At 46.0% G+C, this 23,692-nt stretch overlaps 1 long non-coding RNA gene across 3 annotated transcripts in view; it reads left to right on the top strand.

Annotated features, from left to right (window-relative positions):
- LOC147100342 (uncharacterized) overlaps positions 1–23,692 on the top strand; it is a 120,554-nt gene that overhangs the window by 71,753 nt on the left and 25,109 nt on the right. Inside the window, exons 1-2 of one of the 3 annotated variants that reach the window (XR_015073744.1) lie at positions 2,517–2,813; positions 23,143–23,257. This is a non-coding gene — a long non-coding RNA (uncharacterized LOC147100342). Of the gene's footprint in view, positions 1–2,516; positions 2,814–20,760; positions 20,929–23,142; positions 23,258–23,692 lie in introns of those variants that run through there. The other 2 variants (XR_015073743.1, XR_015073745.1) reach the window with 2 other exon arrangements.

Here is a 23,692-nt window from a genome sequence, read left to right as displayed (position 1 = left end):
CGATAAAGGGTAGGCCATTCAGGACTGAGATGAGAAGAAATTTCATCACACAGAGGGTGGCGAATCTTTGGAATTCTCTACCCCAGAGGGTTGTGGAGGCTCAGTCATTGGATATATTCAAAACAGAAGTCGATAGATTTCTGACTAGTAAGGGCATCAAGGGATATGGCGATAGGGCCGGTGAATGGAGTTGAGGCAGAAGATCAGCCATGATCTCATTTAATGGTGGAGCAGGCTCGAAGGGCCGAATGGCCTATTCCTGCTCCTATTTCTTATGTTCTTATGTTAATTAAATAAATCTGGAATAATTACTAGAATCAGTAATGGTGACCATGAAACTATCGGATTGTCGTAAAAACCCATCTGGTTCACTAATGTCCTTTAGGGAAGGAAATCTGCTGTCCTTACCCGGTCTGGCCTAGATGTGACTCCAGACCCACAGCAATGTGGTTGACTCTTAACTGCCCTCTGAAATGGCCTAGCAAGCCACTCAGTTGTAACAAACCACTACGAAAAACAATAAAAAGAATGAAACCAGACGGACCACCCGGCATCGACCTCGGCACCGGCTACGGACACAGCAATGGCACACCCAGCCCAGTCAACCCTGCAGTGTCGTCTTGAAGGACGTAACTGCCAGTTTGGGCCTGCGACAGGTGGTGAGAGAACCAACACGAGGGAAAAACCTACTCAACCTCATCCTCACCAATCTACCTATCGCAGATGCATCTGTCCATGACAGTATTGGTGGCAGTGACCACTGCACAGTCATTGTGGAGACGAAGTCCCGTCTTCACACTGAGAACACCCTCCATCGTGTTGTGTGGCACTACCACTGTGCTAAATGGGATAGATTCAGAACAGGCCTAGCAGCTCAAAACTGGGCATCCAAGAGGTGCTATGGGGCAGCAGCAGAATTGTATTCCACCACAATCTGTAACCTCATGGCCCGGCATATCCCTCTGACAACAGCAAAATGGTGCGTAAATATATTTTTTTACCTACCTGAATGTGGAGCCAGGAGGGGCAGAACTGCTCCTCCTGGCTCCAAATTAAATCTGTTGCCAGCCACCATTTGCCCCCCACCACCAATCTCCTTGCTGCCCCCAGCCCCCCACCCGGATGTATGGTAGGCCCACTGCTGCAGTCCCCACTGGCCTATCTTCATCCTCTTCATGACTGGTGTCCCCAGCACACCTGGCGCATCCTGACGGCACAAGGCGACCAATTTTGCATGGTCATCTTGCATATCAATTATGACGTGGCGGTTCATGGTCGCCTTGGGTTTGTGCCTGAAGGCGGGCGCAAACCAATTTCTGGGCCAAGGCTTTCACCAGAAAAAAATCGGGGCAGTAGTCTTCAAAACTCACCCAGGCTATCCAGAGTTTGACATCATTACTCATGGACGCTGATCCTTTTTCTAATGATCCAAGGTCTACACCAGGGTGGACTGACTATATGGGAAATCAGGAGAATTCCCGAGTACCCCCATTAACGGTTCCATCGTGCAGTATTATCGGCACATTTATCATGAGCATCCCGAAGAATCCCGCACCCATGGTGCCGGGTCTGCACCCCATCTTCACACAACACATGGGGGCAGGTAGAAAGCTTCTGTCTGAATCAGCTAGAGGCTCATTATAATATTCAAATGTTGCAGGAGTGATGTAATAGCATCTCCCATAGTTTCATAAGAACATAAGAAATAGGAGCAGGAGTAGGCCATTCGGCCCCTCGAGCCTGCTCCGCCATTCAATAAGATCATGGCTGATCTGATCTTGGCCTCAACTCCACTTCCCTGCCTGCTCCCCATAACCCTTGACTCCCCTGTAGCTCAAATATCTGTCTATCTCAGCCTTGAATATATTCATTGACTCAAGAGAGAGCTGGTCTACCCTTGGGCTACACTCCTTAACTCAGGTCCACGGTGCACAGAGAGATTTACCAGTAATATGAGTTTTGAATGCATTAACGTCTCTTCACATTACTGAGCTGCTGATTCACTCTGCAGAGATCAGCTGTAACTTACCACTAGATGGCAATTAGGAACCTTCATTGTAAAGCTTGAAAAGTATTTATCAACAGAAGGAATTGGTTCTCAGCGAATGATAGACAACTGCAGTGAACGGGAGCGTACCCACATCCTACCACATGAGTAAAGGCAATACACATTTTGCTTTTGAATAAGCAGGGTGTAAAAGGAAACACAATTTATTTTGGCCAATGTCACAGGCTGTAAATGTAGTGATACCTGCACTCTTTCACAAGCAGCACTGAAATTTAGATTTTGAAGATGTGATCACATTTGCGTAAAGGAAAATCTAAAAATGGCTAAAACAAACAAGTTAACTTCCAGCAAAAAACATTTTTCCACACTGCGTTGCCAACTTCCCAGTTGCATCTAATAAAGTTACGTACCAAATAATTCATTTTATTCCAGTAATAAATCATAAATTAAAGCTGACTACCCAAAAGTGTGATCGACGTTCATTTGCTTTTTTTTTTAAGATGGAGGCACAATCCCTTGCTGTGGAAGATATCTTTGTAACCCCAGAAAGCAAGACTGCGGACCGTTTGAACCGTACTAATGGAACACAATAATTGCACATGAACAATGCTGGAGCCCCTTAAAAGGCAAAAAAAAGCTGTAGGTGTTTGAATGAAGGGGGAGGAAAGGAATGGCTCGACTTGCCAGGTTGTAAGTGGTGGTCCGTGCCAAGATCTGGCATATGTTTGCACTTGAACAAAGAAATTAGCATTTCTGGGAACACAATTGCCTCTCGCTCATGCTGGACACGGCGACTTGGCTTGAGGTAAATTTTTTTTAGCAAATTCAAATGTAAGCAAAAAAGCAGCCAGGTCGAAAATAATATAAATGAGTGACGCTAAGAAAGCATGAACCATTTCAATGCTAATGTAATGTATATGCGATGCAATCGGAAAATGCTAAACGAAAATCAAATATGCAGCTAGGAATTACTCAACCGTGGTCCCGAAAATCTACGGAATGTGATCCTGGAGGTTATGCGGGGATTGTGCCCACAAGGTGCCCTCCAGCACTGACCCTGTCGAAGTTTGCAGGGTCAGTGGGAGGGCGCCTAATTTGCGTGGGGCAGGTGGGTGAAAGCACCACTGTGGGTGGATCTTTGGCACCCGCCTCGCCTATGCATCAGGCCCCTGTTCACCGTTTGAGGGGGGAGGGGTGGAGTTCCCGGGTCCTGGGCCCCTTCCCCACACCTCAGATGTGGCTTGAAATGTGGCACTTTGCTGACTGCAAATTGGCTGCCACTTTACCTTACATTACAGCAGTGACTACATTTAAAAAGTACTTCATTGGTTGTAAAGCGCTTTGGAACATCCTGAGGTTGTGAAAGCGTTATATAAATGCAAGTCAGTCAGTCTGTCTTTTTCTTCAGTCAGTCTGTCTTTTCTTTTCTTTCTGTCTTTCTCTCTCTCTTTCTTTCTCCCTTTCTCTCTCTCTTTCTCTCTTTTGATCTTTCTCTCTCTCTCTCTCTTTCTTTCTCTCTTTCACTCTTCCTTTCTATAAAAAGGAGAGGAAGATTGTTCTCGTGAAAGAGAGTATGTGGAGTTGTGAGGATTATGAAGAGAGACCCAATGTGGTACAGAAGCAATATCTTTTTGTTGGAGACATCATGTGCCTTGAGGCGGCGCTGCATTGGCTGGAAACAGTCACCACTTAACATAGAAGAGGTAATGTGGTAGCTGCTAAGACAGCTTTTATAGGCCTAAGAAATGATCGTATACTGGCTGAGAAGAGAATTTAGAAGCTTTACTGTGTTGGCTAGGAAGGACAGCTCCTGGGGGGTTTAGAACATGGCTGTGCTGGTTGGGAGGGAAGTCTCTCTATGGTTAGGATTGTACTGGTTGGAATGACAGCATTTATTTTAATTGGGAGTAAAACACTGCCAGCTGGGATCATTACTTTGCAGACTGTAGGGAGGAATGTAGCCCAAGTCTTCAGTCTGGCCTCCAGTCATGGACTTTGGGTGACTATGATCTTGGGCTCTCGTCTGGCTTCTATACTGGAGCAGCAACTTGACTCAACCTACCTTACTTATGATTGTTAGAGTAAAGCCTACTAAAACAGGCCCGATTATGTGTATTGCCAAGGCTGCTTTCAGCACATGTTTTTAAAGGATTATAAGGATGGCAAATGGCCCGGGGTTGCACTGAGTAATAACCAGATTTGCTTTTGTCTCAGTGATCTGCTTTATTTTACAGGTGCCATTCCAACTTGATATGTATGCATAAACCTTGACTGAATAAAGAATTGTTTGAAGCAATGACCTTGTTAAATAATCATGGTAGTTCCATTGTGACAACGACTATAAGTCTTCACATTGCAACAAAGAAAAACCTCAATGCAGATGACATACAAACATTGATATAATCCGAAACTAACTTGTATATGCACTGCTTAGGTAAAATAGGACCAAACAAAGTTCTTACCAAAGCCATGAATATCAATAAATAATATGCACATGCAGTCCAGTAGTGCACCCTTGCACCAGTGTCAGCTGTGGCTCAGTTATAGCACCTTCACCTCTGAGTCAGAAGGTTGTGGGTTCATAGTCCCACTCCAGAGACTTGAGCACAAAAATCTAGGCTGACACTCCAGTGCAGTACTGAGGGAATGCTGCACAGTCAGAGGTGCCGTCTTTCGGATGAGACATTAAACCGAGGCCCCGTCTGCTCTCTCAGGTGGACGTAAAAGATCCCATGGCACTATTTTGAAGAAGATGTCCTGGCCGACATTTATCCCTCAATCAACATCATTTAAACAGATGATCTGATCATTATCACATTGCTGTTTGTGGGAGCTTGCTGTGTGCAAATTGGCTGCTGTGTTTCCTACATTACAACAGTGACTATACTTCAAGGGGGATGTTCAGTGGTCGTGAAAGGCGCAATATAAATGCAAGTCTTTCTTTCTTTTCTTTGTTGTCAATGGTCAAACTAATTATACATATAAAACATTTTAATATATTTATGTGTGTGTGTGTGTGTATTTTAAAATGCATCCCATCACACTTCGGGTGCCTGATTTTGTTACACATGCTAATTTCTGTGTCACACCTGAAAAACCACAGGAACATTGGGAACAGGAGTAGGCCATTCAGCTCCTCAAGCCTCCCACGAGTGTCCTCAACTCCATCCCACAGCATGCTACCCGCCACCATCTAAGCACAACCCCAGCCCGGCATGAGGTTGAAAAGGCCACCCGACAACTGAAGAACAACAAGGCCTCAGGAGCAGATGGAATCCCCGCCGAGGCACTAAAGCATGGCGGAGAAGCACTACTGGCGTGAATTCATGAACTCATTTCTCTTATCTGGAAGGAGGAGAGCATGCCAGGGGATCTCAGAGACGCCGTTATTGTGACCATCTTCAAGAAAGGTGACAAGTCCGATTGCGGTAATTACAGAAGAGTTTCCCTGCTATCTGCCACAGGGAAAGTCATCGCAAGAATCCTCCTCCATCGCCTTTTCCCAGTGGCCGAAGAGCTCCTCCCAGAGTCGCAATGCGGATTCCGCCCACTAAGGGGCACAATGGACATGATCTTCACCGCACATCAATTACAAGAGAAATACAGGGAACAGCACCAACCACTGTACATGGCCTTCTTTGATCTCACAAAGGCCTTCGACACTCAGCCGTGAGGGATTATGGAGTGCCCTCCTCAAATTCGGCTGCCCTCAAAAGTTTGTCACTATCCTTCGCCTGCTTCACGACAATGCAAGCCGTGATCCTGACCAACGGTTCCACCACAGACCCAATTCACGTACGAACCGGGGTCAAGCAAGGCTGTGTCATCGCACCAACGCTCTTCTCAATCTTCCTTGCTGCAATGCTCCATCTCACCCTCAGTAAGCTCCCCACTGGAGTGGAGCTAATTTACAGAACAAACAGGAAACTGTTCAACCTCTGTCGCCTCCAGTCCCGAACCAAGGTCGTCCCATCCTCTGTCGTCGAATTACAGTATGCAGATGATGCTTGCGTCTGCGCTCACTCGGAGGTCGAACTCCAAACCATCATAAACACCTTCACCGAAGCATACGAGAGCATAGGCCTTACACTAAACATCCGTAAGACAAAGGTCCTCTACCAACCTGCCCCCGCCACACAATGCTGCCCCCCCCGATTACCAAAATCCACGACAAGGCCTTGGACAACGTGGACCACTTTCCATACCTCGGGAGCCTACTGTCAACAAGGGCAGATGTCGATGACGAAGTCCAACACCGCCTTCAGTGTGCCAGTGCAGCCTTCGGTCGCCTGAGGAAGAGAGTGTTTGAAGACCAGGACCTCAAACCCGGCACTAAGCTCATGGTCTACAGGGCAGCAGTGATACCTGCCCTGCTGCATGCCTCAGAGACATGGACCATGTACAGCAGGCACCTCAAAGCACTGGAGAGGTACCACCAACGCTGCCTCCGCAAGATCCTGCAAATCCATTGGCAGGATAGGCGCACCAACGTCAGTGTTCTTGCTCAGGCCAACATCCCCAGCATCGAAGCTCTGACCACGCTCAATCAGCTCCGATGGACGGGTCACATTGTCCGAACTTTAACTCTGTGGTTTATAGTTGCTAAGGTCTTTCTGGTGTAGCAGGGACTGTTGGTAAACCACACAAGCGCCCTAGAGTATATCTTTAACTGGTGGTATTGAATTCATTTTAATTAATTAAAGGGGTAAGTCATGCCAGGAGAGCCCAGCCCCGTGTTATGCTCCTCTTGCTCTATGTGGGAATTCAGGGACGCTGCCAGTGTCCCTGACGACCACGTGTGCCAGAAATGCATCCAGCTGCAGCTACTAGCAGACGCATGGAGGCGCTGGAGCTGCGGATGGATGGGCTTTGGAGCATTCACGATGCTGAGAGGGTCGTGGATTACACGTTTGATGAGTTGGTCACGCCGTAGGGTAGGGCTGCACAGGCAGAAGGGAAATGGGTGACCATCAGGCAGAGCAGTAGAGGCAGGCAGGTAGTGCAGCGGACCCCTGTGGCCATCCCCCTTTCAAACAGGTATACCAATTTGGATACTGTTGAGGGGGATGACTTACCAGAGGAAGGCAGCAGCAGCCAACTTCCTGGCACCAGGGGTGCTTCTGCTGCTCAGGAAGGGAGGAAAAAGAGTGGGAGAGCAACAGTGGTAGGGGATTCTATCGTAAGGGGAACAGATAGGCGTTTCTGTGGCCGTAGACGTGACTCCAGGATGGTTTGTTGCCTCCCTGGTGCCAGGGTCAAGGATGTCACTGAACGGCTGCAGGGCATTCTGAAGGGGGAGGGTGAACAGGCAGAGGTTGTGGTTCACATTGGGACCAACGACATAGGTAGGAAGAGGGATGAGGTCCTGCAGCAAGAACTTAGGGAGCTAGGTAGCAGATTAAAGAGTAGGACCTCAAAGGTTGTAATCTCTGGATTACTCCCGGTGCCACGTGCTAGTGAGTATACGAATAGGAGGATAGAGCAGATGAATGCGTGGCTAAAGAGTTGGTGCAGGAGGGAGGGATTTAGTTTCCTGGAGCACTGGGCCTGCTTCTGGGGAAGGTGGGACTTGTACAAGTCGGACGGGTTGCACCTGAACCAGAGCGGGACAAATATCCTTGCGGGGAGGTTTGCTAGCACTATTTGGGGGGGGTTTAAACTAAAATGCCAGGGGGTTGGGAACCTGAGCAAGGAGACAGAGGAAAGGAAAACAGGGATAAAAGCAAAAGATAGGAAGCAGAAAAACAAAAGTGGCAGTCAGAGAAATCAATGGTTTAAATCAAACGTGGCCACAGTAAATAATAATTCTAATAGGTCTAAAAGCGTTAAAAAAACAAGCCTGAAGGCTTTGTGTCTTAATGCGAGGAGCATTTGTAATACGGTGGATGAATTGGCTGCGCAAATAGAGGTAAACGAATATGATTTGGTTGGGATTACGGAAACATGGCTCAAGGATGGCCAAGACTGGGAACTCAACATCCAGGGGTATTCGATATTCAGGAAAGATAGGCAAAAAGGAAAGGGGGGTGGGGTAGCATTACTGATTAAAGAAGGGATTAACACAATTGTAATGAAGGATACTAGCTCTGATGATGTGGAATCTGTATTGGTAGAATTGAGAAATACTAAGGGGAAAAAAACATTAGTGGGAGTGGTATATAGACCTCCAAACAGTAAGGCGGAAGTTGGGGATGGCATTAAAAGGGAAATTAAAGAAGCGTGCAATAAGGGCACAGCAGTCATCATGGGTGACTTTAATCTACATATAGATTGGGCCAATCAAATTAGTAACAATACTGTGGAGGAGGAATTCCTGGAGTGTTTACGGGATGGTTTCCTGGACCAATATGTCAAGGAACCAACCAGAGATCAGGCCATCTTAGACTGGGTATTATGTAACGAGAAAGGATTAATTAGCAATCTTGTTGTATGAGGCCCCTTGGGTCGGAGCAATCATAATATGATCGAATTCTTCATTAAGATGGAGAATGAAGTAGTTGACTCAGAGACAAGGGTCCTCAATTTAAATAAAGGAAACTACGATGGTCTGAGGAGCGAGTTGGGTAGGATTGATTGGGGAATGGCACTCAAAGGATTGACGGTGGATAGGCAATGGCAAACATTCAAAGACCGAATGGATGAGCTACAGAATTTGTTCATCCCAGTTTGGCATAAAAATAAAACAAAAAAGGTGACTCAACCGTGGCTAACAAGGGAAATTAGGGATAGCATAAGGTCCAAGGAGAGGACATATAAATTGGCTAGAAAAAGCAATAATCCTGAGGATTGCGAGCAGTTTAGGAGTCAACAAAGGAGGACAAAGGGATTAATTAAGAAAGGGAAAATAGAATATGAGAGTAAGCTAGCAGGGAACATAAAAACTGACTGTAAAAGCCTTTATAGATATGTGAAGAGAAAAACATTGGTGAAGTCAAGCGTAGGTCCCTTACAGTCAGAATCAGGGGAATTTATAATGGGAAAAAAGGAAATGGCAGACCAACTAAATACATACTTTGGTTCTGTCTTCACAAAGGAGGACACAAATAACCTCCCAGAGATGCCGGGAACATAGGGTCTGATGAAAGGGAGGAACTGAAAGAAATCAGTATTTGTAGGGAAATGGTGTTAGGAAAATTGATGGGACTGAAGGCCGATAAATCCCCAGGGCCTGATGGTCTACATCCCAGGGTATTTAAGGAAGTGGCCCTAGAGATAGTAGATGCATTGCTAGTCATCTTCCAGAACTCGATAGACTCTGGAACACTACCCATGGATTGGAGGGTAGCTAATGTTACCCCACTATTCAAAAAAGGTGCTGGAGAAAAAGTGGGGAATTATAGACCGGTAAGCCTGACATTGGTAGTGGGGAAAATGCTAGAGTCTATTATAAAAGATGTAATAGCAGAGCACTTGGAAGGCTGTGACAGGATCGGACAAAGTCAACATGGATTTACAAAAGGTAAATCATGCTTGACTAATCTACTGGAATTTTGAGAGGATGTAACTGGTAATAGATAAGGGAGAACCAGTGGATGTGGTGTATTTGGACTTTCAGAAGGCTTTCGCTAAGGTCCCACATAAGAGATTAGCGTGCAAAATTAAGGCGCATGGGATTGGGGGCAAGGTATTGACTTGGATAGAGAACTGGTTGGCGGACAGAAAGCAAAGAGTTGTAATAAATGGGTCGTTTCCGAGTGGCAGGCAGTGACTAGTGGGGTATCGCAAGGATCAGTCCTAGGGCCCCAGCTGTTCACAATATATATTAATTATCTGGACGAGGGAATTGGATGTAATATCTCCAAATTTGCAGACGACACAAAGCTGGGTGGGAGGGTAAGCTGTGAGGAGGATGTCGTGAAACTCCAGTACGATTTGGACAGGTTGGGTGATTGGGCAGAAACATGGCAAATGCACTATAATGTGGATAAATGTGAGGTTATCCACTTTGGTGGCAAAAACAGGAAGGCAGATTATTATTTGAATGGCAATAGATTGGGAGAAGGGGAAGTGCAAAGGGACCTGGGTGTTATTGTGCACCAGTCGCTGAAGGTAAGCATGCAGGTGCAGCAGGCGGTTAAGAAGGCAAATGGTATGTTGGCCTTCGTAGCAAGAGGGTTCGAGTACAGGAACAAGGATGTCTTGCTACAGTTGTACAGGGCCTTGGTGAGACCGCACCTTGAGTATTGTGTGCAGTTTTGGTCACCTTACCTGAGGAAGGACGTTCTTGCCATGGAGGGAGTGCAGCGAAGATTCACCAGGCTGATACCTGGGATGGCAGGAATGACGTATGAGGAGAGATTGGGTCGATTGGGCTTATACTCACTGGAGTTTAGAAGATTGAGAGGGGATCTCATCGAAACCTATAAAATTCTGTCAGGTCTGGACAGACTAGATGCAGGAAGGATGTTTCTGATGGCCGGGGAGTTCAGAGCCAGGGGTCATAGTCTAAGGATAAGGGGTAAGCCATTTAGGACTGAAATGAGGAGGAATTTCTTCACCCAGAGAGTGGTGAACCTGTGGAATTCTCTGCCACAGAGGGCGGTGGAGGCCAGTTCATTAAATATATTCAAGAAAGAGTTGGATATATTTCTTGAGGCTAAAGGGATCAAGGGATATGGGGAGAAGGCAGGGACAGGGTACTGAAATTGGATGATCAGCCATGATCTCATTGAATGGCGGAGCAGGCTCAAAGGGCCGAATGGCCTACTCCTGCTCCTATCTTCTATGTTTCTATGTTTCTATGCCCGATACGAGACTCCCAAAACTAGCGCTCTACTTGGAGCTCCGGCATGGCAAGAGAGCCCCAGGTGGGCAGAGGAAACGCTTCAAGGACACCCCCAAAGCCTCCTTGAAAAAGTGCAACTTCCCCACCGACACCTGGGAATTCCTGGCCCAAGACCTCACAAAGTGGAGGAGAAGCATCCGGGAAGGCGCCGAACACCTCGAGTCTCTTCGCCGGGAACAAGCGGAAGCCAAGCGCAAGCAGCGCAAGGAGCGCACATCAACCCAAGCACCCCACCCACTCGCCCCTTCAACCATCGTCTGCCCCACCTGTGACAGAGACTGTAGGTCCCGCATTGGACTAATCAGTCACCTGCGAGCTCATTTTTAATGTGGAAGCAAGTCATCCTCAGTTCCGAGGGACTGCCTAAGAAGGAGAAGAAGCCTCAAGCCTGCTCCGCCATTCAATTAGATCATGGCTGATCTGCACCTGAACTCCATTTTCCTGCCTTTGCTCCATGTTCCTTGATACCCTTATCTATCAAAAATCTGTCTATCTCAGTCTTGAAATCGCCAGTTGCCATGGAATCCACAACCTTCTGGAGGTTAAAGTTCAATGAGAGTTGAATAAACTTCCAGAAATGGCATGTAATTGGCAAATTAATTTCCATATAGGTAAGTGTGAGTTGGTGCATTTTGGTAGGAGATATAAGGAAGCCACATATTCCTTGGAAAATAAGAGTCTAAGGCCTAGAAATTGGGTTGGGGCGCCAAAGTGGCGCAAAAGTCGCCTGAGCGCAGGATTTAGCGCAGCGATCGGAGTAATACTGATCGCCAGAAATTCAGTTTCAGTGCCCCTCGAGGGACACGGGGCGAGGCTCGAGGCTCTCCGCGTCCCTCTTAGGGTGCTGAAATTGATTATCGCAGCGCAACGTGCCGCAGCGCCACACGCTGCGGCACGGCACGCTGCGGTACTGCAGGCCTTCCTCCCACTGTTAAGGGGGAGGTGCCTGCAACTGCGCGATCCCCGCTCGCGAGTGCCGGCAAATGAGCCCGGCACCAAGGAGAAGTGCCGGGTTCTCGGGAGACAGCCGGCAATGCCGCGGCGGGGGTGGGGGGTTAGGAGGCCGGGAACGGAGGTGCTGGCAGGCGGCCGCCGAAAAAGTGGCCGCCCCGCACCTCCACCTTAACTTGCGCCGCTGCCGGCGCAGTAAGGCTCCGTGAACCGGGCGCGGGTAGCGAACGGCGCAACTGCGGCGTTCGCTACCAAATATCGCGAACGGGGCACTGCGCACACCGATTATGTCATCGGTGGCGGCGCAGCGCAACAGGCTAACGCCACCATTAGCGCCCCTCCTGAATATCGCGGGAGGCGCAGCCAGTGGCGCTACAGCCACTGCCTGCCTACTCACCCAATTTCTCCCCCTAAATGTGGTAGAGGAGAAAAGCAATCTAGGGATACAGATATACAAATTACTAAATGTAGCGATGCAGGTTAATAAGGCCATAAAAAAAAACACTGGGGTTTCATTTCTAGAGTGATAGAATTGAAAGGCAGTGCGGTTATGATAAACTTTTATAGAACCTTGGCTGGACCACACTTGGAGTACTGTGCCCAGTTCTGGTCTACATATTATAGAAAGGATATAGAGGCACTAGAGAAGGTGCAATAAAGACTTACAAGGATGATACCGGAACTGAAAGGTTATACCTATCAAGAAAGATTGAACAGGCTGGGGCACCTTTGCGTAGAAAAGAGAAGGCTGAGGGGTGACCTGACCTGAGGTCTTTAATTAAGATTATAAAAGGGTTTGATAGAGTAGACGTAGAGAAGAGCTTTCCAATTTTGGAAGAAACCAAAACTAAGGGCCATAAATGTAAAATAATCACTAATAAATCCAACAGGGAATTCAGGTAAAACTTCTTTACCTAGAGAGTGGTTAGAATGTGGAATAGCATAGATGCATATAAGGGGAAGCTAGATAAATACATGAGGGAGAAAGGAATATGCTAATAGGGTTAGACGAAGAGGGGAAGGAGGAGGCTCATGTGGAGCATAAACACCGGCACGGACCAGTTGGGCCGATTCGGTGCTGTGCATTCTATGTAATTCTATATAAAGAAAACTAATCATTTCCAATCAACAAAGAAACTGCCCAACAATAATTAAATACCTTCCAATAGACTTCAGGACTCAAGATATCTCTTAAAGTAGCTCATCTCTAATTGATCTCAAGATGTTACAATAATTACACCTTGTAATCTCAAAGAGACAGACCAAATTTACACACAGCTATTTCTTAGCAGCAGAATAATACACAATTTCAAACAAATTAAATTAAACATATTCTATATAAATTTCATCTAAAGCAAGCGTTAAGTACTAAAATCTTTATTATGTGGAAGAGAGATACGGGAAGAGATATATGGACAAATGAGGGAAATATCCAGAAATAACAGTGCCATAATAATAGGTGGATTTATTTACTCAAAGACGGGGGAGTTCTTAAAATGTGTCCAGGACTGCTTTCTAAATTTAAGATCATCCTCAACAGAAAACAGGGAGAGGTTAGGAGATTTGATTTACACAGAGGCTTGTCAGGGTATGGAATGCCCGATCAGAAACAGTGCTAAAAGCAAAATCCATATCAGCATTTAATAGGGAAGTGGATAAATAGCTGAAAAATAAAAACATATAATGGTGTAGGGAAAGGGCAAGGGAATGGGACTACGTGGATAGCTCTCTTAAGAGTGCCTTCACAGAGATAATAGGTCGAATAGTTTCTTACTGTGGTGTATAATTCTGATTCTATGATATGAAATAGATGAGCTTCCGGGAAGGGCTGCTGAAGATATGTTGATGAGCAAGAGCTTGCCATAGAGCTGCCTCAACAGGGAACCAGGAAAATCCTCCCCAATCAACACCAACAGGTTTTCGAGTTTGAATTTAAGTCCGAGTTGCTGCATCCTGGATTTTATAAAGGAAAAAGAATGACGCAATGCTTCCGCACTCTTATGCTTGCTTGTGGGAGACACTGAATAAAATGAGACAACAGACCTCACCTGAAGAGGAAACCAGGCCTCCCAGAAAAGGAGAGAAACATCATGGAAAGCATTTAATTTTGGTCAAGTTTGTCCTCTCTTCACTACAACTAAGCAAGCCAAGGGCATGTAATGACTATTAATGTAAGTACTTGATCAATGCTCTGCGTAGTATTGATGCTGTACATGTAATCGTTTAAATGCTTTGTAGTTACCGACAATTGTGCCACAGCATCACATATCTGTTGGGATAAGAGGAGAGTAACTGGCAAAGTGTATCTGTGCAAATAAACTGCTTTTCCATTATCCTATTTTTGACTCTCTCTCCATTTACTATGGGTATCTAACAGCATTAAAAGTCTAGACCACGTCCAGCATGACATTGTTACAAGTAGATTAACGAAAATATTCGTTCAGCGCATTTTAATTTATTTTTTCTAAAAATTCTACCCTGCATTCCTGCTTATTGTGAAACGTGGGAAAATTTTAACCAAATGATTGGAATACCTCTTTTGTCATAGCATAAACTCTACGTGATGGATGGTTCTGCTTGTCTTAATAATCCTACATGCAACGTCTGCTTAAATAATTCCTCGAGTAAGCTTTTAGTTGATTTGTGTTTATTTGGAGAATTTGCCTTTTACCACTTTGTTTTTTTACAGGGTAGACTCTGTTTTGTAGTGAATAGAGCAGCGAGCAGGATTAGCTAGCCTTGAGTGACAATGTTAACTGAGATTACAGGTAAAGTCAAGATAAAAGCCTAACTCGCCCTGGGACAGGCCTGCTGCTTATTCCTTTAGGAATCTCGATAGAATCAATTGGTGCCATTGACAGTTATGCTCTCACAAAACACACTAACTAAGCTGAACTACAAAGTCTCCTAAACATGAAAAAACATTTACTTATGAAAGTGCTCCACGAGAATATTTGAAAATAATGCAATTCTTTGTTTTCAATTGATGCGTGCATGAACTCAGGCAATAACATCAAGCAGCAAATAGGAAACTTCAGGCCTGAAACTAGCTTAGACAAACCACAATAAACCTTTACCGCTTCCGCAGTAGGAAGATTTAACCATAACTTAAGTGTTTAAAGGGATATAATTGTCAATTCAAGAAGGAGCTTTCAAACACTCCACAAGAACCAAGCATCACTTCAGCCACTATTGCTTTGGAATTCTTTGATTATTAGCATGTGAAGACTTCACATGCATGCAATTCCTTTGTTCAATATTGTAACAGAGATGGTAAAATAAATGAACAAATGCCCCAGTTAAAATAGAAAGAAAGACTTGCATTTATATAGCGCCTTTCACGACCACCGGACATCCCAAAGCGCATTACAGCCAATGAAGTACTTTTGAAGTGTAGTCACTGTTGTAATGTAGAAAATGCGGCAGCCAATTTACGCACAGCAAGCTCCCACAAACAGCAATGTGATAATGACCAGATAATCTATTTCTTTTTTTAGTGATGTTGATTGAGGAATAAATATTGGCCAAGACATTGGGGATAACTCCCCTGCTTTTCTTCAAAATACTGCCATGGGAACTTTTACATTCATCTGAGAGAGCAAACAGGGCCTCGGCTTGACGTCTCATCTGAAAGACAGCACCTCCGACAGTGCAGCACTCCCTCAGTACTGCACTAGAGTGCCAGCCTAGATATTTGTACTTAAGTGTCAGGAGTGGGACTTGAACCCACAACCTTCTGACTCAGAGGCAAAAGTGCTACCAGCTGAGCCACGCTGACACTCAACAGCAACCAAAGGATTCTCACAGAAATGCTTTGAGCATCATATGCTAATACCGAAGAATCCAATTTCAAGACATGGTGTACGAACATATGAATATAGAAAAAAGGCAGATGGGAAAAGACTAGCTGGTCCATCAAATTCATCCCATAATGTCATGTTGCATTTATACACCCCATGACCTCCCACCAGCCAGGCATAAAGGGCTGGATTTTGATACTGGAGGCGTGTAGTAGGCGGAACTACAACTTTTGGGGTTGTAGTCCTGCCTCCATCGAGTTGTAGCCAACCCACTCGATTTTCACTTGATTGACCTTGTTAAGCCCGCCCAGCAGGCTCAGCAGGCCAATTAAGGGCCACCCAGCAACAGGTGATGTCACAGATTGACAGTTCATCTGTCAAGAGCTTTTGACAGATGAAATATCAGTGTTTGACAGCTCTTTGAAGCTGTCAAACACTGACAATCTGTACACTAAGTTAATTCCTTCCTCTCAGGCTGATTTAGAGATCTCTTCAGAACAGAAAGCTGAATGCTGCAACTTTTGACAGCTCGCGGCCATTCTGCTTTCTGTGCCGGTGAGATGAGGGACTCCCGAGACCTGAAGGAAGGAAGGCTGTAAAGGTAAGTAAAGGTAATTAAACTTCTTTAATCACTTTACACACACCAAACACACTTACCTCTGCACTCATGCACCCATCACTCACCTGAACACCGGACATCTCGAACCCTCCAAGCCCTTCAGCCCGACGGTCCGCCTCGCTAACTTGGCGTGGTTTGGAGCTGTCGGAAATCCCACATTTCAGGAATAAAAATAGGGTTTAGGCTAAAAACTGCCTGTTAACTACCTGTTAACAGGCAGTTAATTGGCACTAATCCCCTTCCCGCCTCGGGGAGGCGGCTCCCAGCACAGGTCAGGTATCCGCCTCCTTTGAAACTGGCATGGAGGCGGGTTGGGGGCGGGATGGGTTGGTGCCCCCCGATTTCGCGATTTTAACCCCCCCACACACCTCCAATCCCGCCTCCACGGCCCAATGAAAATCCTGCCCACAATCTCCTGGGAGAGGCCATTGATGCAAAGGTGTTTCTATAACTTGAATGGCATTATATATTTATAAACAAACATGACAAAACTAGCCTCAGTATTTCACAAGGGTTCCAATGCTGCTTTAAAGAGAGTAGAAGTCTGAGTCATAGGATGAGGACAGAACCAAAATGTTAAAACTTTCTGCTTGTTTGGTACAAGTCTCGCAAAGTCGGCAGTATGGTAGTACTGTAGGAATGGTCAAATTCCTATCTAGAGATTGAGTTCGATGCAGGCAATCAATCAAAAAGGTTTTTAATGTTAAACTAATGAGTTTAAATAGATTGAAGCAAGAGAACTATGAATACAGGTCTTAACAGGTCGGCGGCTCCACGAGGACTGCCTGGGCGGTCCCGTGGATGGCATCATGACGTCATCACGTTTTTCCCGCGTTTGGGTGATCACGTGATTAGCGGCATGACGTCATCGCGTTTGCCCGCGCTCTTAAAGGGACCGCGCACTGTACATGCAAACAGTATATACAATGGTACAGATTTAGTCTGTAGCTAACACATCGTTAAAGGGAATTATGTACAGTTGTTCAGAGTCCCTCAGTGGTTCTGCCACAGTACAGCTGTTAACATCCAATAACATGACATGCAGTGGTGGGATGAAGGCTCTACTCTGCATTCCCCAAAATTGTTGCATACCCAATTTCAGCCACATCGCTATAAAAAGCACCAAATACAAGTTAAGTGCCTGTCTAGGTGAGAGAGAAAAAAATGAGGTAAAGTTATTACTGGGTCACTTTGAAGTATGTCCTAGCAACTGGTGCTGAGTGGCATTGGAGAAGGCTTGGGAGCAGATTACTTGCCTGACACCACCCCGCCCCCACCCTCATAATTGGTGCATGGCTTAGGAAAATGAACGGAAAACCAAGAGAAAAATAGCATGACATGTCTTAAAAAAGCATCCTCTTAATGGAAATTCTTCATGAGGAGCAATTTATTCTCTGTAGTAACTGTCCCTATCTAGCAAACACTATAGGGGGAGAAATTCGGTAGGGGGCGATAAATTTTGAAAGCTGGAAAAATTAGCAGCAGGCGCTAATGATTCTCAGCTTTCTCTAAATTGGGTGTTAGTGCTCCAGGAAGGAAGTGGAGTGCTAAACCACGCAGGAGGGGCGGTAGAGGCACAGCACTGCCCCGATCCGAGGCTCCTTCCCTCCCTTAAAGGGAAAGGCCATCGCTGCAGGCTCTGCATTTCAACGATATCCCCCGTCACCGACGGCAGCCGGAATCCGCGACGATCAGCCCCAAGCAATCTAACAGAGTGCAGGGCTGATCAATCACGGCAGTTAAACATTTTCAAATGGCAACCTGAGGGATGGAAACAAATTTTTTCTGCAGACCAGCGGCTTTACCTTTAATTACGCTCCCGAAGCGCCCGGCCTCCCGAACAACACCTCCTGCAGTTGTCGGTGTTATCGCCCGGTGATGCTGCAGGGGGCAGAACTGAATCTCGGGTCCAGGGCGCTACTGGGGCGCTGCGCAGCCGGATGACGTCACGATCTCCAGGCGCAGGAGATCGTAGCGCTAGGGGTTACTGGTGCCGCACACCTCAAGGTGAATTTTGCGGGCGGCGGTTCTATTGCCGTGCCCGGACGGTATGTCATTAGCGCCCTGTTATCGCCCCCCGGAGGCGCTAAGGTACCAAATTTCCCCCCCGACGTCTCTTCATTTGTCACTATTTATTGCAAGTAACATGTTTCACTTGTGGATTCCACCTCTAAAGATATATTTATGATGCATTTTCCTGTCCAGAAATGCCAGGAATTTCCATTATTTTTCCAAAAGAACTGAGGGAATGCTTTTGGCTGCTATTCGGATGAGGAGCAATGGAAAGGGAGTCAAGGGGTTCTTTCCTATATATCCTATTTATTTAAATTAGGAGAGTACAGCCCGTTACAACATGTCAGTGACAAGATTATATAATTGGCACAATCTAAGTAGCAGGGATATCGCTTTTTCAAAATCTCATCAGAACTAGATACTGCTTTTTAAATGGTTTATCAAACCGCAACAGGACATAGTAATTGTAGAAATCCAGCTCCCAGCCATTGTATATGTAATCTTGACATAAGCAAGTTCCTGACAATCTCCTCAGTTACTATTATCCAATTTTCCTCTGGGTAATGTCTGCAGTTAGTCCTGCTCCATGCCAGTTTAGCCACATGAAACCTTTTTTTTCCTTCGTCCTGGCCTATTGCATAATTTCAATATTTATCCCTCTAAAACTTTTTAATTCCTTGCTAATTTTAGACTCCAGTCAGGATATGTTACCAATAGGTTACAATAAATGAGTTGTAAAGGAAAATAGTTGATAAATGCTCCTGTGTCAGGAATATAAGGGGGTGTTGTCTCATCTCATCCCGTCCTGGAATAGTAAAATGCCACTGATCCCCGTTAAATGAGCTCAACACATCAATTTTCAGCTACGTGCCTTCAGAGTACAGTCTATGAACGCCCATTTAGAGAAGCAGATTATTTACAGAAAGTCCTGTACTCCTCTTGGAAAAGCTGGACCATCTGGAATTCATTATATAAATACTTCGCAGTGACTGTCAGAACTTCGAGGACTGCAGGGGGAAAAAAAACAATCTTTGGAATGTAACTGGTAAAAGTAGTATCTGTCCCAGGACAAGTATCCAAAGTAAATGACTGCCACAGAGCTAAGTCTAGAAACATTAAATGTACAATCCTACCATACCCAATAGGTTGGGACAAGTTAAATGAATTGGTCCAGTTTGCCTGTTGGCTGATATGGTACTGAAAATACAGAGAGGCCCCAGTTTTAAAGTTGCTGGGTGAATTGGTCTCATCTGAAACATCAGTGGGGACAGACAATTGCCATTAGTGCCCACAGGGAGGGGAAAACTCATCCAAGATTCCTGTTCTTTATCGCTAGCGAGGAATTCCCTCTGGAAAGTGCGCATGTTGGGTAAGGACAGAATCAAGTTCGGCTGTAATGTTTCTCAATGATCAAATGGCCTGCCAACACTCACTGCCTGGACTCACACATAATGAAAAGGTTACTTGGGTGGAAAAACCAATGTGTGCTACCATTCACAGCAAACGTTAGAATCTTTAAGAGAGAGCAGGAGAAAAGGAAGAAAAATTGTGTAGAATTCACTTACTTCAAAGATGTATATAAATGCAAGGTTACTTTGATGGCAGATTTACATAAATGCGCCAGACTGGTGATTTGTTTATGGCATCTGGCACATTTGTGCCATTTACTTCTATGCTTTATAGGGCCATCATAGGTTGCATAATGCACCACAAAGTGCCTACATATTGTTGAAGCACTTATGGCAGCACGAGCAGTGGTAACTGGAGCAAGTGAAGGTAGCTGCTGCAAGTTTCAAGACTTATCAGATCTTTAGGGGATGGCAAATGGAAGGAAACAAAAAAGGGAAAGAAAATTGATGCTTTATAATGTAAGAGGGCAAAGATAGGTTTTGTAGAATTAGTTAATAAAATGGCTACTCGATCCTATTATTTCCTGTGTCAGCCATGGCTCAGTTGGCAGCACCCTCACCTCTGAGTCAGAAGGTTGTGTGGTTCAAGTCCCACTCCCGAGACTTGGGCACAAAAATCCAGGCTGACACTCCAGTGCAGTACTGAGGGAGAACTGCACTCTCGGAGGTGCTGTCTTTTGGATGAGACATTAAACTGAATCATCTTGACAGATCGTAGCCATCCCTGGGAAAAGGGGTTCCGTGGGCGGAGAGTTGGGCTATTTGCCCAATTTCTGTTCAGTAAATGCCCGTGAAATTCTTACGCCTGGTAAAAGCAGGCACTTACCAGCGTAAGAGTTTAAAAAAAACATAAAAATAAACTTTTTTCATTCATTTAAACATTAAAACACATGTACAATAAGGTAAGGTTATTTTTAGCCCCTCTAAAACATTTTAATTTACTTTTCAAAAAATTAAATTTTTGTTTTAAATGTTTAATTATATTGTATTTTAATTCATTTTAAATGTAATTTTGTTTTTATTTATTTGTAATGTTAAATGTATTTTTTATGTCATCCCCATTCACGCTTATGGAGGTTTCTGTACGTACGGAATCTCCATAAGCACGAATGGGGATTCCCTTCTTTGATTGGTTGGGCTGGCCCACGTGATCCCAAGCATGCTTGCAAACCGCCTGCACCCGTGGGATACGTGGGCCTCCACGCAGGCCTACGCACAGAGGCCCAGGAGCGCGAGTCTCCATGGATCCCGAGGCAGAAGGCAAGTTCGTAGACTTTCTGCTGGTCGGAGGCATCTGCCCGCGGGACGCCTCCGACCGCAAATTCAGCCCCAATATCTTTGAGGTAAGACAATGTGGGAATTGAAGATCGAGGCCCGAGGAGCGCTGGAAATTGGTCGTCCGTCCTCATCAGCATACTCGGTGTGAGCTGACACTGCTGGTCACGCCTCCAAAGGCAGCTCCCCCGAGTGAAGAGATCAGTGTCGGATCGTGACTGCTGTGGATTCAGGGGAACACTCCTGCTCCTCTTTGCTACACAGGAATAGTTTTAGTAAAACAATTTTTTTTAACTTACCTCTTGTTGGCGACCGCAGGGTTGCTGATGAACTCTGACCTTGCCCTGCTTATCGGCAACATTTCTCAATGGGTCCGTTCAACAGGCTTTAGGCCCCTAATTTACATATTTAAGGGGCCGAACATCTGTTTTAGGCATCTGCCTGGGACGCCTAAAGAAAGGGCCCCTCTCTCTCTCTCTCTCTCTCTCTTGGGCAGTCCCTCGGAACCGAGGATGACTTGCTTCCACATTAAAAATGAGTTCTCAGGTGACTGATGAGTCCAATGCGGGACCTACAGTCTCTGTCACAGGTGGGGCAGACGGTGGTTGAAGGGGAAGGTGGGTGGGGTGCTTGGGTTGACGTGCGCTCCTTGCGCTTGGCTTCCGCTTGCTCTCGGCGAAGAGAGTCGAGGTGTTCGGCGCCTTCCCGGATGCTTCTCCTCCACTTTGTACGGTCTTGGGCCAGGGATTCCCAGGCGTCGGTGGGGATGTTGCACATTTTCAAGGAGGCTTTGAGGGTGTCCTTGAAGCGTTTCCTCTGCCCACCTGGGGCTCTCTTGCCGCGTCGGAGCTCCGAGTAGAGCGCTTGTTTTGGGAGTCTCGTATCGGGCATGCGGACAATGTGACCCATCCATCGGAGTTGAGCGAGCGTGGTCAAAGCTTCGATGCTGGGGATGTTGGCCTGAGCGAGAACACTGACGTTGGTGCGCCTATCCTGCCAATGGATTTATCAGTGAGACCAACACCTGTGTAGATTGCGTGCAGGCAGTCCCACGGCTAAATTGGTGCCCATTTTAAGCCTGAAAAACGGGTGCAATATATACCAACTTCTACCCCTGTATGGCTGTGAATTGTAGAGTAAACTGATCTGAGATTTCAGCAGACAAAAATAAGCTGCTCAATCTTGGTTCTCAGGATTTATGATGTCACCTGTGCCTTTTGATTCAATTATTGGCTTGTAATTTGCAAACGGTCATTCAGCAGTTTCTTAGATCTAATGTAATGTTTAGCAAAGACAGATACTCCAAAATGATTTCTGGAACAATACTGTACTTTCTGGATTGTTTAAAGCAAATAACTTCTTTGGCATCTTATGTAGCAGGAACGCTTATTCAAGTTTTAAGTTTGGAATTATCGGGAAACTAGTAAAAAAAATCGTTCATATCAGATTTGTGGATCTGATGAGACCTTAAACATCCTCGCAACGGGGGGAATTTTAAGCCCATCAGAACGGGGGTGGGAGAGGGGCGAGGGGGGTTGCGGGGGTTTAATTTTTAAGAGTCGGAAACCCGACCCAACCCGCAGTGCACGCGTTTACTTCCGGTTTAACCCGGGGCAGGTTGCGGTGTGGGCGAATAACCTGCACTCGCGACGCGGGTCAGTCATTTAAATATGTTAGTGAGGCTGCGTGCCTCAGATTTTAGCAGTCTTTTAGATTTAGCGTCTGCGGGCTGGGTTCCCCAGGCCTGGGGAAAGCCGGCAGCTGAAGGGAGGCGAGAACTGCCGGATCCAGCAGGGAAGTGCTTTTTGTAGCACTGCTTTTGGGCCAGGAGGAGCAGGAGGCGCTTCCCCTTGGCTGCACAGACTGACCTGCCGCGATTGGCCTCTCTTCCCGCAATCCGCCAACTTCCCTCGCAATCCGCTGCCCCCTCTGCAATCTCTTCCTCTCTCCGCTCCGGTCCCCGGCTGCGGCCTTCGAGAGTAGGCCTTCCCGCCCGACACCCAGCCGGCCTCTCAATCAAAATCCAATACAACAGTGCAATGTTCCTTGTCGGAAGACTGCTGGAAGTGCACGCACGCCATATTGGTCCGGGCGTCCATGGCGGCCGCCTGCAACAAATGCAGCCATCATTTATATCTGATAATAAGGGTGACCCACAAGTAACCTGTTCTCGAGAGGCGGGTCAGTAATTTAAATATGCTAATAAGGCTGTGTGCCTCAGATCTTAGCTGCCTTTTAGATTTAACAGTTGCTAACCATATCATGACCCTTTTGTTTAACAGGTGTCCTCGTACGCCCGGAAATGTTACTTCGTTAATCCACCCAGCACATCATGGCGGGAACGAGCGGTAAGCAGTTTTCACAAGCAGTATTTAAAGGATCCTCACCTCCATCAAGGTAAGTTTTCCAACACTTGGAAAGTGTTTCTCTGTTTAATACTTATGCAGATTGAGTTTGTGGAGGGCAAAAGTTGATCCACAGAATTTACCATTAACCCCTGCTGCACTTGTATAAAACATAACCTCCTCTCTGTGATTCTTCATATATGAGTTCCTGTTCTGAGCTAGGCCTTCTAGGGAGCAGAAAGCACAGGGAGTTAATAGTGAATTATATACCTCACAGGTGCAATTCAAGACCATCAGTGTAGACAGCGTAGAACAGCTAAGGAGGTGGTATGCCATGCTGGACTTAATGAAGAGGAGCAGCTTCTGTGACAACAACAATTTGCATTTCTATGCCGCCTCCTTGGTCAGGCTAATGACCTACCCATATGAAAAAGGGTCTTCGTTACGGGAAGAACCCAAAGCACAATCTGCTGGATGTAAAACTTAG

Source organism: Somniosus microcephalus, chromosome 26 (genome assembly GCF_052327205.1).
Source record: "Somniosus microcephalus isolate GS21.2 chromosome 26, FLI_Smic_1.0, whole genome shotgun sequence".
Taxonomy (NCBI): Eukaryota; Metazoa; Chordata; class Chondrichthyes; order Squaliformes; family Somniosidae; genus Somniosus; species Somniosus microcephalus.
The sequence above is the reverse complement of the archived record's forward strand: the minus strand, read 5'-3'. Positions and strand labels throughout refer to the sequence as shown.